At 47.3% G+C, this 17,847-nt stretch overlaps 1 pseudogene; it reads right to left on the bottom strand.

Moving 5' to 3' along the window:
* LOC138658406 (zinc finger protein 585A-like) overlaps positions 1-17,482 on the bottom strand; it is a 108,819-nt pseudogene extending 91,337 nt beyond the window's left edge.
* Positions 17,483-17,847: the final 365 nt, after the last annotated feature.

Below are 17,847 nucleotides of genomic sequence, written 5' to 3'. Positions count from 1 at the left end.
CGGGAGCTGGCGCATAAAAATAGTGTAGGCCTGGATGGAGCTCATCTCTCTTCATAATGCAGAGTAATGCCGGCATCTGATTCTGGAGAGGAAAGATGGCGCCGAGGGCAGAAAAGAGCAGAACGAGTTTCCGCGAGACAGAAAAAAAAAGCACTGATGTCCCGGATATCGAGGGAGCAAGGTGCGCTGTGATTGGATGAAAAAGGTGGACAGGAAGTGCTGGAGAGACAAAGTGACTGACTGGCTGGGATGATGGGGGGCGTGTCCTAGTTCCAGGAGAAGGCCCAGAGCTGAGCCGTGGACTAAATTTAGAAACCAGGCCGCCGGGAAGAACCAGGGTGGTGAGGGAGTCACAGCTGGACTAAAAAAGTAGGAAAAAAAGCCCCTAATGAGCTGTGCATGACCCAGAGATGAGGAAAGGGAAGGAAACCACATGTATGAAATAATAATGAATAAAAAACAAGCATTACTAATATTATATATAGTGTGACAAAGTCACTGGAGGGGAGATATGTAGCACTGAGCTTGTTGGCTTCAGTAATATAAACCTAGGAAAATGATCCAGCACACTAAGTGCTGAGAGGGGTTAATCGGCCATGTTTAGTGCTGGGTTGACTGAACAGCTGTAGAGTGGGAGGGTCCAGAGGATAAATACCCAGCCGTCTACAGCGTTCAGTGTGGGGTGGACCTGGAGGGAAAGCTCTGGAGCCGCATGTTCATGATCAGGAAAGCTGAACCTTGTGTAGTTTGTTCTTGAAATGTACGGATTCCTGCAGTAACAAGGACTGTGACACACGTTATGTTTTCCTTTCCGGTTAGGCCAAGAAGGCCATGTTTGTGTTGCTAACGTTGCCCTGGTTTATGCAGTACTCTAAATAAATCAGTGGAAGATTTAAAGAGGCAGTGTCCTTGCATATGCTGAGTGAAGACGGCTGTAAAAATGGAACAGCAGTCAGACAAAATGGAGGAGCTGATCAAGCACCTAATCCAAAGCCAGCAGCAGCACCAACAGCAGCACCAGCAGCACCAGCTGGCACAACAGGAGACAAGTAAGCAGCTGATCCAACAGCTCCAGCAACTGCAGATTGAGTTACTCAGAGGTAATGCATGGCACAGCGGCAGCTTCAACCCCAATGTCAGCTGATGATTTTTCTGTCCAGAAGGTGGTGAGGATAGCCTTGCAGAAAATGACACCACGCGATGACAGAGAGGCCTTTTTAACAGTTTTTGAAAGGGTCACAGATAGGTAGAAACTCCCACCAGAGTAGTGGGTGGAAGTCTTGAAGTCATTCTTAATGGGGGAGCCACAAAAAGCCTATTATGATTTTGGTTTACAGGACAGGATTTTGGTTTACAGGAAACAAAAATGTTTGGGCACTTGGGGGGTTACAATGTCTGTCAGGGCACAACTGGTCCACTGCTGGGCATATCACCATGGCAAATCTCCTCGCTCCCAAATGTTTGATCTGCTGCACCTCGTCCAAAAGTGGTTACAGCCACAGTCCTCTACACCAAAGCAGATGGTGGAGCGAGTTTTAATGGACTGGTTCGTGTACTACCTTCTGTTATGACCTGGTGGTTAGGACAATAATGGACCTAGTGGTTAAGAGCACACGGAATGACCTAATAGTTACTAATAATATAGGACGAGCTCTGAGACGTGGGAACTCTGCTGACCGCAATCCCTAATCCTATCACACACACTAGAAACAGCCGTGGATTGCTCCTAACGCTCCCTATGCAACTCGACACAGCCTAAGAAACTAGCTAGCCCTAGAGAAGAAAAATAAAGCTTACCTTGCCTCAGAGAAGTTCCCCAAAGGAAAAGGCAGCCCCCCACATATAATGACTGTGAGTAAAGATGAAAATTACAAACACAGAGATGAAATAGATTTAGCACAGTGAGGCCCGACTTACTGAACAGACAGAGGATAGGAAAGGTAACTTTGCGGTCAGCACAAAAACCTACAAAAAGACCACGCAGAGGGCGCAAAAAGACCCTCCGCACCGACTCACGGTGCGGAGGCGCTCCCTCTGCGTCCCAGAGCTTCCAGCAAGCAAGACAAAAATCAAAATAGCAAGCTGGACAGAAAAATAGCAAACCAGAGAAAAACAAGCAGTAACTTAGCTTCAGCTGGGAAGACAGGTCACAAGAACGATCCAGGAGAGAGCAAGACCAATACTGGAACATTGACAGGTGGCGTGGAGCAATGATCTAAGTGGAGTTAAATAGAGCAGCCAGCTAACGAATTAACCTCGTCACCTGTAGAAGGAAACTCAGAAGCCGCAGCTCCACTCACAACCACCAGAGGAAGCCCATGGACAGAACCAGCCGAAGTACCATTCATGACCACAGGAGGGAGCTTGACAACAGAATTCACAACAGTACCCCCCCCCTTGAGGAGGGGTCACCGAACCCTCACCAGAGCCCCCAGGCCGAGCCAAATGAAAGGCACGAACCAGATCGGCAGCATGAACATCGGAGGCAAGGACCCAGGAATTATCTTCCTGACCATAACCCTTCCACTTGACCAGGTACTGGAGTTTCCGTCTCGAAATACGAGAATCCAAAATCTTCTCCACCACATACTCCAACTCCCCCTCAACCAACACCGGGGCAGGAGGATCAATGGATGGAACCACAGGCGCCACGTATCTCCGCAACAATGACCTATGGAATACATTATGGATGGCAAAAGAAGCTGGAAGGGTCAAACGAAACGACACAGGATTGAGAACCTCAGAAATCTTATACGGACCAATGAAATGAGGCTTAAACTTAGGAGAGGAAACCTTCATAGGAACATAACGAGATGACAACCAAACCAAATCCCCAACACGAAGTTGGGGACCCACACAGCGCCGGCGGTTAGCGAAACGTTGAGCCTTCTCCTGGGACAATGTCAAATTGTCCACCACATGAGTCCAAATCTGCTGCAACCTATCCACCACAGTATCTACACCAGGACAGTCCGAAGACTCAACCTGCCCTGAAGAGAAACGAGGATGGAAACCAGAATTGCAGAAAAACGGCGAAACCAAAGTAGCCGAGCTGGCCCGATTATTAAGGGCGAACTCAGCCAAAGGCAAAAAGGACACCCAATCATCCTGATCAGCAGAAACAAAGCATCTCAGATATGTTTCCAAAGTCTGATTAGTTCGTTCGGTTTGGCCATTTGTCTGAGGATGGAAAGCCGAGGAAAAAGACAAATCAATGCCCATCCTAGCACAAAAGGCTCGCCAAAACCTCGAAACAAACTGGGAACCTCTGTCCGAAACGATGTTCTCCGGAAAGCCATGTAAACGAACCACATGCTGGAAAAACAATGGCACCAAATCAGAGGAGGAAGGCAATTTAGACAAGGGTACCAAATGGACCATCTTAGAGAAGCGATCACAAACCACCCAAATGACCGACATCTTTTGAGAGACAGGGAGATCCGAAATAAAATCCATAGAGACATGCGTCCAGGGCCTCTTCGGGACCGGCAAGGGCAAAAGCAACCCACTGGCACGAGAACAGCAGGGCTTAGCCCGAGCACAAGTCCCACAGGACTGCACAAAAGAACGCACATCCCGCGACAAAGACGGCCACCAAAAGAATCTAGCCACCAAATCTCTGGTACCAAATGACCAGCCAACACCGAACAATGAACCTCAGAGATAACTCTACTAGTCCATTTATCAGGGACAAACAGTTTCTCCGCTGGGCAACGGTCAGGTCTATCAGCCTGAAATTTTTGCAGCACCCGCCGCAAATCAGGGGAGATGGCAGACAAAATTACCCCCTCTTTGAGAATACCCGCCGGCTCAGGAACACCCGGAGAGTCGGGCACAAAACTCCATGACAGGGCATCAGCCTTCACATTCTTAGAGCCTGGAAGGTACGAAACCACAAAATCAAAACGGGAGAAAAATAGCGACCAACGAGCCTGTCTAGGATTCAAACGTTTGGCAGACTCGAGATAAGTCAAATTCTTGTGATTCGTCAAGACCACCACGCGATGCTTGGCTCCTTCAAGCCAATGATGCCACTCCTCGAATGCCCACTTCATGGCCAACAACTCTCGATTGCCAACATCATAATTGCGCTCAGCAGGCGAAAACTTTCTAGAAAAGAAGGCACATTGTTTCATCACCGAGCCATCAGAACTTTTTTGCGACAAAACAGCCCCTGCTCCAATCTCAGAAGCATCAACCTCGACCTGAAACGGAAGCGAAACATCTGGCTGGCACAACACAGGGGCAGAAGAAAAACGACACTTCAACTCCTGAAAAGCTTCCACAGCCGCAGAGGACCAATTGACCACATCAGCACCCTTCTTGGTCAAATCAGTCAACGGTTTAGCAACACTAGAAAAATTATTGATGAAGCGACGATAAAAATTAGCAAAGCCCAGGAACTTTTGCAGACTCTTCACAGATGTCGGCTGAGTCCAATCATAAATGGCCTGGACTTTAACAGGGTCCATCTCGATAGTAGAAGGGGAAAAAATGAAACCCAAAAATGAAACCTTCTGAACACCAAAGAGACACTTTGACCCCTTCACAAACAAAGAATTCGCACGAAGGACCTGGAACACCATTCTGACCTGCTTCACATGAGACTCCCAATCATCCGAGAAGACCAAAATATCATCCAAGTATACAATCAGGAATTTATCCAGGTACTCTCGGAAGATGTCATGCATAAAGGACTGAAATACTGATGGAGCATTGGAAAGCTCGAATGGCATAACCAGGTACTCAAAATGGCCCTCGGGCGTATTAAATGCTGTTTTCCATTCATCGCCCTGTTTAATACGCACAAGATTATACGCACGACGAAGATCTATCTTGGTGAACCAACTAGCCCCCTTAATCCGAGCGAATAAATCCGACAGCAGCGGCAAAGGGTACTGAAATTTGACTGTGATCTTATAAAGAAGGCGGTAATCAATACAAGGTCTTAAAGAACCATCTTTCTTGGCCACAAAAAAGAACCCTGCTCCCAATGGTGACGACGCCGGGCGAATATGACCCTTCTCCAAGGATTCCTTTACATAACTCCGCATAGCGGCGTGCTCTGGCACAGATAAATTGAACAGTCGGCCCTTAGGAAACTTACTACCAGGAATCAAATTGATAGCACAATCACAATCCCTATGAGGAGGTAGGGCACTGGATCTGGGCTCATCAAACACATCCCGGTAATCCGACAAGAACTCTGGAACCTCAGAAGGGGTGGATGATGAAATAGACAGAAATGGAACATCACCATGTACCCCCTGACAACCCCAGCTGGACACAGACATAGATTTCCAATCCAACACTGGATTATGGACCTGTAGCCATGGCAACCCCAAAACGACCACATCATGCAGATTATGCAACACCAAAAAGCGAATATCCTCCTGATGTGCAGGAGCCATGCACATGGTCAATTGGGTCCAGTACTGAGGCTTATTCTTGGCCAAAGGCGTAGCATCAATTCCTCTCAATGGAATAGGATACTGCAAGGGCTCCAAGAAAAAACCACAGCGCCTAGCAAACTCCAAGTCCATCAAATTCAGGGCAGCGCCTGAATCCACAAATGACATAACAGAATAGGATGACAAAGAGCAAATCAGAGTAACGGACAAAAGAAATTTCGACTGTACCGTACCAATGGTAGCAGACCTAGCGAACCGCTTAGTGCGCTTAGGACAATCGGAGATAGCATGAGTGGATTCACCACAGTAAAAACACAGCCCATTCCGATGTCTGTGTTCTTGCCTTTCAGCTCTGGTCAAAGTTCTATCACACTGCATAGGCTCAGGCCTATGCTCAGAGAACACCGCCAGATGGTGCACAGCTTTGCGCTCACGCATGCGCCGATCGATCTGAATGGCCAAAGACATAGACTCATTCAGACCAGCAGGCGTGGGAAATCCCACCATGAAATCCTTAAGGGCTTCAGAAAGACCCTTTCTGAAAATTGCTGCCAGGGCACATTCATTCCACTAAGTAAGCACAGACCACTTTCTAAACTTCTGACAGTACACCTCCGCTTCATCCTGACCCTGACACAAAGCCAGCAAGATTTTCTCTGCCTGATCCACTGAATTTGGTTCATCATAAAGCATCGACATCACGCAATGCAGGATCTCCTGGCGCAAGGGAAAATGCCCAGTCTTGAGGGTCACCACGCAACAAAGAAATAATGATTTTTACTTGTTGAGCGAGGTCAAAAGAGGAGCGGGGTTTCAAAGCTAGAAACAGTTTACAATTATTTTTGAAATTCAAGAACCTAGATCTATCCCCAGAAAATAAGTCAGGAATAGGAATTCTAGGCTCTAACATCGGATTCTGAACCACAAAATCTTGAATGTTTTGTACCCTTGCAGTGAGATGATCTACACAAGAGGACAGACCTTGAATGTCCATACCTACACCTGTGTCCTGAACCACCCAAAGGTCTAGGGGAAATGAGAAACAAAACACAGTGCAAAGAAAAAAAAATGGTCTCAGAAGTTCTCTTATCCCTCTATTGAGATGCATTAATACTTTGGGCCACCTGTACTGTTGTGACCTGGTGGTTAGGACAATAATGGACCTAGTGGGTAAGAGCACACGGAATGACCTAATAGTTACTAATAATATAGGACGAGCTGTGAGACGTGGGAACTCTGCTGACCGCAATCCCTAATCCTATCACACACACTAGAAACAGCCGTGGATTGCTCCTAACGCTCCCTATGCAACTCGACACAGCCTAAGAAACTAGCTAGCCCTAGAGAAGAAAAATAAAGCCTACCTTGCCTCAGAGAAATTCCCCAAAGGAAAAGGCAGCCCCCCACATATAATGACTGTGAGTAAAGATGAAAATTACAAACACAGAGATGAAATAGATTTAGCACAGTGAGGCCCGACTTACTGAACAGACAGAGGATAGGAAAGGTAACTTTGCGGTCAGCACAAAAACCTACAAAAAGACCACGCAGAGGGCGCAAAAAGACCCTCCGCACCGACTCACGGTGCGGAGGCGCTCCCTCTGCGTCCCAGAGCTTCAAGCAAGCAAGACAAAAATCAAAATAGCAAGCTGGACAGAAAAATAGCAAACCAGAGAAAAACAAGCAGTAACTTAGCTTCAGCTGGGAAGACAGGTCACAAGAACGATCCAGGAGAGAGCAAGACCAATACTTGAACATTGACAGGTGGCATGGAGCAATGATCTAAGTGGAGTTAAATAGAGCAGCCAGCTAACGAATTAACCTCGTCACCTGTAGAAGGAAACTCAGAAGCCGCAGCTCCACTCACAACCACCAGAGGAAGCCCATGGACAGAACCAGCCGAAGTACCATTCATGACCACAGGAGGGAGCTTGACAACAGAATTCACAACACCTTCAGAGCCCATTGCAGGGGTGTCAATACTTTTGGCCATGACTGTACATACCAGTCATCATCATCATCGTTAGGGCTGGAGGAACGCACCAAATAAATATAAAGATAGTAATAAGGTGCATTCGCAGCCCGGGGTCCACCGTGCAGAGATGGAACCTGCTGCTAAGTAATGGCATCACTCGGTGTGAATAGAAGCAAATTCTGTTACTCTACAGAGTCGCAGTAGAAACGCTGTACCCTGTTAGCAGTCACAGGGTGCAGTAGGTGGACGGTAGTGGGATCCTTAGAATTCACCCCACTACACTGGTGGATGGACTCGCTCTGACCCTCGGTGGCTTTTGAGCCCGCGCCTGAGGATGCCCAGAGCAGATGCTGAGTCCAAGCGGGAATTCCCACCCTAGAAGAGTGAACGCAGCTGTGAAGCCATTATTAGACGCTGACTTGTTTGCTCCACTCACCCTAATACCTAAACAACCACCAGAGGGAAGGGGATCATTTAGGAGCATTCACCTGAGTCAATCTCACAGCACACACATACATTGTCATACATACTAGCGCATGGCCGAGCAGCCATGCAAATCTTTTATAGTCGCAGCCTTTCGGGACCTTCCTGGTGGCACAACCAGAGCCGCTATAGGACCTGAGCATGTAACCTCCGGCCTCCAATGAGAGGTCGTCCCACGGGCATGCTCAGTAGACAAAAAGCAGGACTTAGTCCCTGGAGCGTTTGCTCGCCGCTGATTAATGCTGGTTACAATTGCTGGACCTGGAACGGCAGCAGTAACCAGGCGCTCAGCATCCGCTTGAGGAAGACGCTGGGACCGACGTCTCTGCTGAGCAAGCTGGGGAAAATGGGAGACCGCAGAGGACATGGTTCGAGATTCCCCCTGTGCAGCGGCGGGAACTCGACACCTAACAATCATCATCACCATGTGCCGGTAAATATCACTCACCTGTGAAAACATCTCCCGGAATCTCCTCCTTCCCGTCACTAACACACGGCTGATCCCCCCTCGTCATCGTTTCTTCTTCTGTCTCATCCTTCACTTTATTCTTAGTCGGATCTTCCTCCTGATATCAGATGTAACAATCAGCACAATTACAAGAAACCACCAAAATCTGTGACCTCGATCAGAAATGTCCCCCCATATACAGATCCGGTACAGGGCTCAGCACCGTCTACCTGATGATCCTCCGGGATGTTGTGATTCTCCTCCGGACAGTCCTGGGAATACAGAGGACGGGGACATCTCTCTGGTGGATTTCTCCTCCTGGATCCATCTGTGGAGACACACAGTGATGGAATAGATTGTGTCATGTGATGATGAGATGATGGGAGTAGTAGTAGATGACCACAAAACAGACATGACAGTCTCCCCTCCTCACCCTGCTGATCGGCCCATATTGCGATCGCCTCTTGTGCTCCATGTATAACCTCAACCTTAATATCAATCAGATCTTCACCCTAAAAAGAAAAACGTAAGATGAGCTCAGGTCCCATCACTTCATGGTCAGATGTTGTGGAGGCTTCAGTGTCATCTACCTGATGATCCTCCGGGATGTTGTGATTCTCTTCCGGACAGTCCTGGGGATACAGCGGACGGGGACATCTCTCTGGTGGATTTCTCCTCCTGGATCCATCTGTGGAGACACAGACTGAATACATCACCTGCCGTGTATCTGTCTATATATGAGACACGTCTCTCGGAACCGGTAATTCTAGGTTTATGTATCAGGGACTAAGTTACACTGTTGTGGTCCTCACCACCGGTACCGAGGTCCCAGCACATTGTGGCCCCAAGTATGAAGTGATAATCAGCGAGGCCAAAGCCTAATGCTCTCTGCTCTGCACTCGGAGGATGAGGACCCTGAGGAGAGGGACAGAGGAGACCCTCGTCAGTCAGATGGAGGAGCCGCACTAAGAAACACAACTTCTCCAAGTTTCCTCCACCAGGGATGGAACCACAGAGGAGCTGGAGAAAGCTCCACATTTCTATCCAGCGGTTTCTTCTCTCCTAATTCACCATTATGGAGATTGGGGGAAGGACGGCTACCATTTACCAGTGATTGTTTTCTGAGACCTCATGAGGTCACCATGAGGACACGGCCTCCCTCCTGGACAGGATCCTCTGATCACTAAAGGTACCGTCACACTGAGCGATGCTGCAGCGATACCGACAACGATCCGGATCGCTGCAGCGTCGCTGTTTGGTCGCTGGAGAGCTGTCACACAGACCGCTCTCCAGCGACCAACAATGCCGGTAACCAGGGTAAACATCGGGTTACTAAGCGCAGGGCCGCACTTAGTAACCCGATGTTTACCCTGGTTACCAGCGTAAAAGTAAAAAAAACAAACACTTCATACTTACCTTCCGCTGTCTGTCCCTCGGCACTCTGCTTCTCTGCTCTGTGGAAGCCCAGCGGCCGGAAAGCAGAGCGGTGACGTCACCGCTGTGACGTATGCATCATGGAGGGATCGCGTCCCTGCAGATCGGGTGAAAGGGTTAACTCCAATTTCCCCCGATCTGCAGGGACAGGGGGAGTGGTACTTCAGCCCACGGGGGGTGCCACCCCCCCCGTGGCTACGATAGCTCTGATTGGCTGTTACACTTTCAACAGCCAATCAGAGCGATTTGTAATATTTCACCTATGAAAACTGGTGAAATATTACAATCCAGCCATGGCCGATGCTGCAATATCATCGGCCATGGCTGGAAACCCTGATCTGCCCTCCGCCACCGAACATTTAGTGCCCAAATGTTTGGCATTTCTGTTGCAATGAGAGCCTGCCTAATTTATGGGTGCATATCTCCAGAAGAACGGGCTGGGCATAATGTCCTGGTCACTACAACGTATTGGTCACTACAATGGCAGTTTGCAATTTTCACTCAACAACATCCACTGCTGCCTGTTTATGGAAAAGACCCATGGAGTCAAAATCATCACTACACCTGTAGATAAATTCTCAAAGGGGTGTAATTTCCAAAATGGGGTCACTTGAGGGGAATCTGTATATGGAGTCTGCAAACTATTCTAGGAAAATCTGCACTCCAGAAGGCAAATAGCCCTCTGTAATCTCACCATATGGCTAAAAAGTACTGCACAGCCATACAGTATATGAGGTATTTCCACATTCAGCAACAGTTGTAGGACACACCAATCTCTCCCAAAATAGCACTCCAGAATTCAGTTGGCGTTCCTTCCTTCCCGAGCCTTGCCGTGCATGGAAACAGTAGTTTTCCACCACATATAGGATATCGGCGTACACAGAAGAAATTGCACAACAAATTTTAGGGTCCACTTTCTCCTGTTTTACTTACGAAATTTCAAAATTTGGACCTAAATCAACAAGTTTGTGGTAATTTTTTTTAATATTTTCACGGCTCAATGTTATAAACTTCTGAACTATGAGTTCAAAGTGCATACCACACTTCTACATATATTCCTTGAGGGGTGTAGTTTCCAAAATGGAGTCACTTGTGGTTTGTTTCACTGTTTAGGCACATCAGGGGCCCTGCAAACATGACATGGGGTCCACCATCTATTACACCCAATTTTGATTTCCTTAAGTCAAATGGTGCTTCTTCCTTTCCGAGCCTTGCTGTGCGCCCAAACAGTAGTTTTCTACCACATATGGGTTATCGACGTACTCAGGAAAAACAATAAAGCAATGTTTTTGTGGGGAAAAATAAAATCTTCATGTTTTCCCTCCACATTTCTTTAATTCTTATGAAGCTACTAAATGTTTCTTCTTGTATATGGTTTTGAGCACTTTGAGGGGTGAAGATTTTGAAATGGTGTCATTTTTGGGTACTTTCTGTCACATGGGCCCCTCAGAGTCACTTCAAATGGGATGTGGCCCCATGAAGTATCATCTCTATGCTGACGACACACAGATCTACAATTTCCCCTGACGAAGCCGTCCTTGCAACGGCGACACGCGTTGGGCTCCTCCCCATGCTGCTTTCTGCCTGATCTCACCTTCCCCCGGCTGCAGCACCTCTATTTCAGCTGTGTTATATGTGGGTTCTGCTGATTCTTACTTATTCGAGGCTGTGGTCGTGGATTTTGGCACAGCTTTTCATCCAGAACTCCCTGTTTCATGTGCCTTGTGGCCTCTGGTGCAATACTTACCTCTCTTTGCTGTCCTCTATGCTGCTGTCTTGTGACCACTGACAGTATAATCTTGCGTCTGCATACAGGTATTTCTGGTATATTTGCCTTAGGGAGTTTTGCTTCATGGTTGGCTTTATCGGTGGTTATTGCCCATCGGTTCTATACATTTCCGGGGTGTGTGTTTATGGTGTTTTCTATATTCTAGGTTGTTTTTTCATTGTGACTATGCATATTATCTTTGTATCTTTACTATATATATCATGACCTTTTGTATTTTGGCAGTAGCACTGGGGATGTTGTTGTATACATGTATTTTTTAAGTGTTTTTATATTTTTGTATCAATAAAAGTTTTGCCTCTTTATATATAATTATATAGCGGTGTGCTCTCTTTTGGAGTGGTTCTCTCTATCCATTTTTGTGACACACAGATCTACATCTCTGGACCAGATATCACCTCCCTACTAACCAGAATCCCTCAATGTCTGTCCGCTATTTCATCCTTCTTCTCCACTAGATTTCTAAAACTTAACATGGACAAAACAGAATTCATCATCTTTCCCCCATCTCACGCGACCTCCCCAACGAACCTATCCATTACAGTAAACGGCTGCCCACTCTCCCCAGTCCCACAAGCTCGCAGTCTCGGTGTAATCATTGACACTGATCTCTCCTTCAAACCACATATCCAAGCCCTTATTATTATTATTATTATTTATTGTTATAGCGCCATTTATTCCATGGCGCTTTACATGTGAGGAGGGGTATACATAATAAAACAAGTACAATAATCTTAAACAATACAAGTCATAACTGGTACAGGAGGAATGAGGACCCTGCCCGCGAGGGCTCACAATCTACAAGGGATGGGTGAGAATACAGTAGGTGAGGGTAGAGCTGGTCATGCAGCGGTTTGGTCGATCGGTGGTTACTGCAGGTTGTAGGCTTGTCTGAAGAGGTGGGTCTTCAGGTTCTTTTTGAAGGTTTCGATGGTAGAAGCCCTTTCCACTTCCTGCCGCCTTCAACTCAAAAATATTTCACGAATCCATTCATTCCTCAACCAAGAATCTGCAACAACCCTAGTCCATGCCCTCATCATCTCCCACCTCTACTACTGTAACCTCTTGCTCTGTGGCCTCCCCTCTAACACTCTCGCACCCCTCCAATCTATTCTAAACTCAGCTGCCCGACTAATCCACCTGTCCCCCCGCTATTCCCCAGCTTTTCCCCTCTGTCAATTCCTTCACTGGCTCCCCATTGCCCAGAGACTCCAGTACAAAAGCCTAACCATGACGTACAAACCCATCCACAACCTGTCTCCTCCATACATCTGTGACCTCGTCTCCTGGTACTTACCTACCCGCAACCTCCGATCCTCACAAGATCTCCTTCTCTACTCCCCTCTTATCTCCTCTTCCCACAATCGTATACAAGATTTCTCTTGCGCATCCCCCCTACTCTGGAACTCTCTACCACAACATATCAGACTCTCACCTACCATCGAAACCTTCAAAAAGAACCTGAAGACCCACCTCTTCCGACAAGCCTACAACCTGCAGTAACCACCGATCGACCAAACCGCTGCACGACCAGCTCTACCCTCACCTACTGTATTCTCACCCATCCCTTGTAGATTGTGAGCCTTCGTGGGCAGGGTCCTCTCTCCTGTACCAGTGGTGACTTGTATTGTTCAAGATTATTGTACTTGTTTTTATTATGTATACCCCTCCCCACATGTAAGGTGCCATGGAATAAATGGCGCTATAATAAATAATAATAATAAAGTGATACTGGTCAGAATTGTAAAATTTAACCTGATCATGAAGGTGAAAATAGACTCGAGGAGTGAAAGGGTTTAAGAGAAAAATCTCAACATCCCACCTTGATATAAACACTGGGATTTTTGCCCATTTCTCAAGGCAAAACTTCTCCAGTTCCTTCAAGTTAGATATTTCCTCTGGTGAACAGCGATCTTCAAGTCTGACCACAGATTCTCCTTGGATTAAGGTCTGGACTGACTCGGCCACTCCAGAAAATGTACATGTTTCCCCTTAAAACACCGGAGTGATGCTTTAGCAGTACGCTTTGGGTCATTATCTCTTTGGAAGGTGAACCTTCATACCAGTATCAAATCACTGACAGACTGTAACAGGTTTTGCTCAATAATATCTCTGTATTTCGCACCATTCATCTTCCACTCGACTCAGATCATTTTTCCTGTCCCTGCTGCAAAAAATCATCCCCACAGCATTATACTGCCACCACCATATTTCACTGTGGGTATGGCGTTCTTGGGGTGATGAGCTGTGGTGGTTTGACACCAGACATAGGGTTTTCCCTAGCGTCCAAAAAGTTCAATTTTGGTCTCATCTGACACCTTCCTCCATACAACTGGGGAGTCTCTCACACATCTTTAGGCAAACTCAAAACGAGCCTTACAATTTTTTTGTATAAGTAAAGGCTTTTTTCTACCCACTCTTCCATAAAGGCCACCTCTGTGGGGTGTGTGGCTTATTGTGGTCGTATGGACAGATACTTCTTCAGTCTCTGCCTGGGAACTCTGCAGCTCCTTCAGGGTTACCTTTGGTCTCTGTGCTGCCTCTCTGATTAATGCCTTCCTAGCACAGGCTGAAAGTTTTGACGTGTGGCAGGTTTGTTGTGGTAACATTCTTTCTATTTGATGATAATGGATTTGATGGTGCTTCGGGGGACCATCAGAGATTGGGGGATTTTTTCTTATCACTGAACCCAGACTTGCACTTTGTCCCTGACTTGTTTGGAGACTTTGTCTTCATGGTGCTGTTTGGTTAGTGGTGACGCCTTCTCCCTCTGCTCACCCCACTGCCTCTTCCTGCCTGTTGTGGTTCTGCTGCTTCCGCCACCTCTGCACTGCTGTCCTCGCTCTGCATGGCACCTCGCCAGGTTGGATCAGTGACTTCACCGTGCACAGAATCGGCTTTCACTTCCGCACTCTGGTCCGCCTCCCGACTTGTTGACTTAACATCACTTGTTGGCAACTGTGTCTCATCATCATCGTCCACTTGAGAATGTAATTGTGGTTCCCCACCGTAGTTTTCTTCTGATCGTCACTGCTCAAATATTTTGGCATGAATACATACGATCTCATGTCCCTCTTGAAATGTGCAGGACGGGAGGCCAGAATCAATAAATGGAAATGTAAAGACTCGCTCCTCAGAGTGTCCAAGTGTGGGATCACTTGTCTCCTGGGACTCATGGATGAGCATGTTTGTTGTGCTCCCGCCTGCAAACTGTACGGTGTTAATTTTGTAAAATAAAATATGTAGCCCTGAAAATGAATTTAACGTTAGAGACATCTGCTGACTCTCCAAAAAGTATGACTGAGGGCCACCTGATGGTGCTCACAAAATTATGAGTGCCTGCTGCCTGATAGCCCTTCAAAATGTGTAATTGAGGGTCCTCAAAAAAATTTGTTGCGAGGGTCGCATGATAACCCTGTTGATATGGTGTAGGAGGAGGAGAACAAGAAAAATAAAAAACCCATGAACTGTATCCTCATTTTAGGGTGGAAAGGGTGCATGGGAATACAGATGTGCCTATTAGTTATCATGACCCCGGCAGGAATAAAACCCCCCGGAATAACCTTCAGCAGGGAGGGAGAAGTGACTGCGGCCTGCAAGCCTTAGATCTGAGTCAACTCCGTGTAAAATAAACATAAAGATGCCATCATACAATGGGAGAAAGACCCAAATGTAACTCCTGTGTGAATAAATGGACAAAGGACTGGTGGTGTTCTGTCCCCAGGATGGGTTGGAGAACGTTCCCCCACATGAATATTCATTAGCAAAGGTTTCCAAGGAGATAAAGAAATGTTTTGAGCCCCCAGTTTTGATCTATGTGAAGCCTTGTGGGCTGCCTGAGGCTCTGAGCCGGCACAGGAGGAACTGGCGCCCACCTTAGATGGAGTCCGATGCCTGAAGGTCCTTGTTGTGCTAGTTGTATCCCGTGCCCCTGGATCTGGGACTCCTTGTTCTTGGCCTCAGAAGTCCCACTCCTTCTAAATGAAATGTTTTCTGAGGCCCTATTCTACGTATATTCCGGGGGTCTTACATTCCCTCATTCTAATGTTTGATAGGTCTTGCACTTAGTGCATAGGCTTCACCAGTCTACGAGTCCCAAAAATTCAGAAATCTCATACACACGATTCCTTTTTTTTCTTGACAAATGGAAAACTGCATTTTTTAAAGAAGTAGGATGTCAATACTTTGTGATTTTACAGTGTTTTTTCCACCATTAAAAAGCGCAAAAATGCAATAAAAACGGTGTGAACACAGCCTAAGAGGTGGAGGAAGGTTTTCTTCTCTCCCATTACTTTTGCCATATAAAGAAGTCATACAGGAAAGGATGTTTCCTAACCTTTTACTCATGTAAAATCCATTTTATCTGCGGTTTTGTATCTTTTATTGTCCGTCAATAAAAGTTCCGCAATACTCTGACAACATTGTTCGCAGTAGTGACCTGGGAGTCAGAGATGTGTCCAGGCGTCTTCCCCCTGCTGTTCCCATGTCACTTGAACTCCTTTTCCATCCATGTCAGAGATTTTACTACGATATCACATGTCGGTCATCATCATCACGTGCCGGACATTATTACTTACCTGTGGAAACATCTCCCGGAATCTCCTTCTTCCCGTCACTCACACACGGCTGATCCCCCCTCGTCATCGCTTCTTCTTCTGTCTCTTCCTTCACTTTATTCTTAGTCAGATCTTCCTCCTGATATATCAGATGTAACAATCAGCACAATACATTTAGGAGCATCTTAAGGGGTGCACGCGTGTGGGGTCAGGCACGCGCATCCCTGCAGATGAGCATCACGGCAGCTAAGCATCAAGACGCCGCAGTTATTTCAACGGCAGGAGTCAGGACCCCACTCTATGTATCTGTCTTTGGGTAAGTCTGCTGAGTAATCACTTCTTATTACTTGGATCTAGCTTTGCTATTAACCCATCTTAAGGCCCCGTCAAACTTAGCGACACAGCAGCGATCCCGACAACGATACGACCTGTCAGGGATCGCTGCTGCGTCGCTATGTGATCGCTGGTGAGATGTCAAACAGTGCGATCTCCCCGACGACGCAGTAGCGATGCGGCGATCTGTAGCGACCTCTAGAACGATGCTATTTCATGACGATTCAATGGGACGTCCTGTCAGCGAGGTCGTTGGTAAGGTGTCAAACACAGCGATGTGTGCTACCCAGCGGGACCTCAACGATCAAAAAATGGTCCAGGCCATTCCGACACGACCAACGATCTCACAGCAGGGGCCTGGTCGCTGCTACGTGTCACACAAAGCGAGATCGCTACTGAGATCGCTGTTGCGTCACAAAACTTGTGACTCAGCTGCGATCTCGCTAGCGATCTCGCTTTGTGTGACGGGGGCTTTCCTCTTTCACCATGTTTACATACGCCCTTACAGTGTTTGCTCCACTAATTCTGTCTCTCCTTTGCTATCCACAAACCCCAGCACCCTCTAACCAAATATTCATCTCCTCTTCCTTCATTCCTCCCAACCTGACCTCCTCTGCTGACCTGCTCCTCAACCTCAGATCTCTCTTAATAAAACATAAAACAAGCCGCCCACTCTCCTTCTCCCACCTGCTCTCCATTTCTCTGCTTCTCCTCACTGCTGGCGATTTATCTCCCAACCCTGGACCCCCGCAAATCATACCTCCCATTACTACCCCCTCCTATCGCTCCCTATCTAAAACGAAATACCGCAATCTTTCCAACATAAAACCCGTGCCCCTGATGCCCACCCCCCTGCTCCCTCTCTCTGGAGCACTCTGGAATGCCCACTCAATCTGCAATAAGCTTCATGTGATTCACAACCTTTTTCTCTCCCGCAATCTTGCCTTCCTCGGCCTCACAGAAACATGGCTAACACCCTCTGACACTGCCTCCCCTGCTGCGATGTCTTACGGCGGCCTCCACTTCACCCACACCCCTCGCCCTAGCAACAGCCATGGTGGAGGAGTGGCTCTTCTCCTTTCTTCAAACTTCACCTTTAACATAATCCCACCTCTACCCTCCCCTCTTTTGAAGTCCATTCTGTCCCCATCTACTCTCCCTCCAACCTCCAAGTGGCCATCATATACCGACCTCCAGGCCCGGCCACTGCCTTTATTGACCAATTCTCCACCTGGCTTCTTCACTTTCTTTCCACTGATATTCCCACTATCATGATGGGTGACTTCAACATCCCCACTGATGGCCTTCAGTCAACAGCCTCCAAACTCCTGTCCCTTACTTCATCTTTTGGACTTAGTGGTCCTCCTCAGCCACCCACACAGACGGACATACCCTAGACCTGGTCTTCACCCGTCTCTGCT

The sequence above is a fragment of the Ranitomeya imitator genome, chromosome 1 (genome assembly GCF_032444005.1).
Source record: "Ranitomeya imitator isolate aRanImi1 chromosome 1, aRanImi1.pri, whole genome shotgun sequence".
NCBI lineage: Eukaryota > Metazoa > Chordata > Amphibia > Anura > Dendrobatidae > Ranitomeya > Ranitomeya imitator.
Note: the sequence above shows the minus strand (reverse complement) of the source record. Positions and strands in the feature narration are given on the sequence as shown.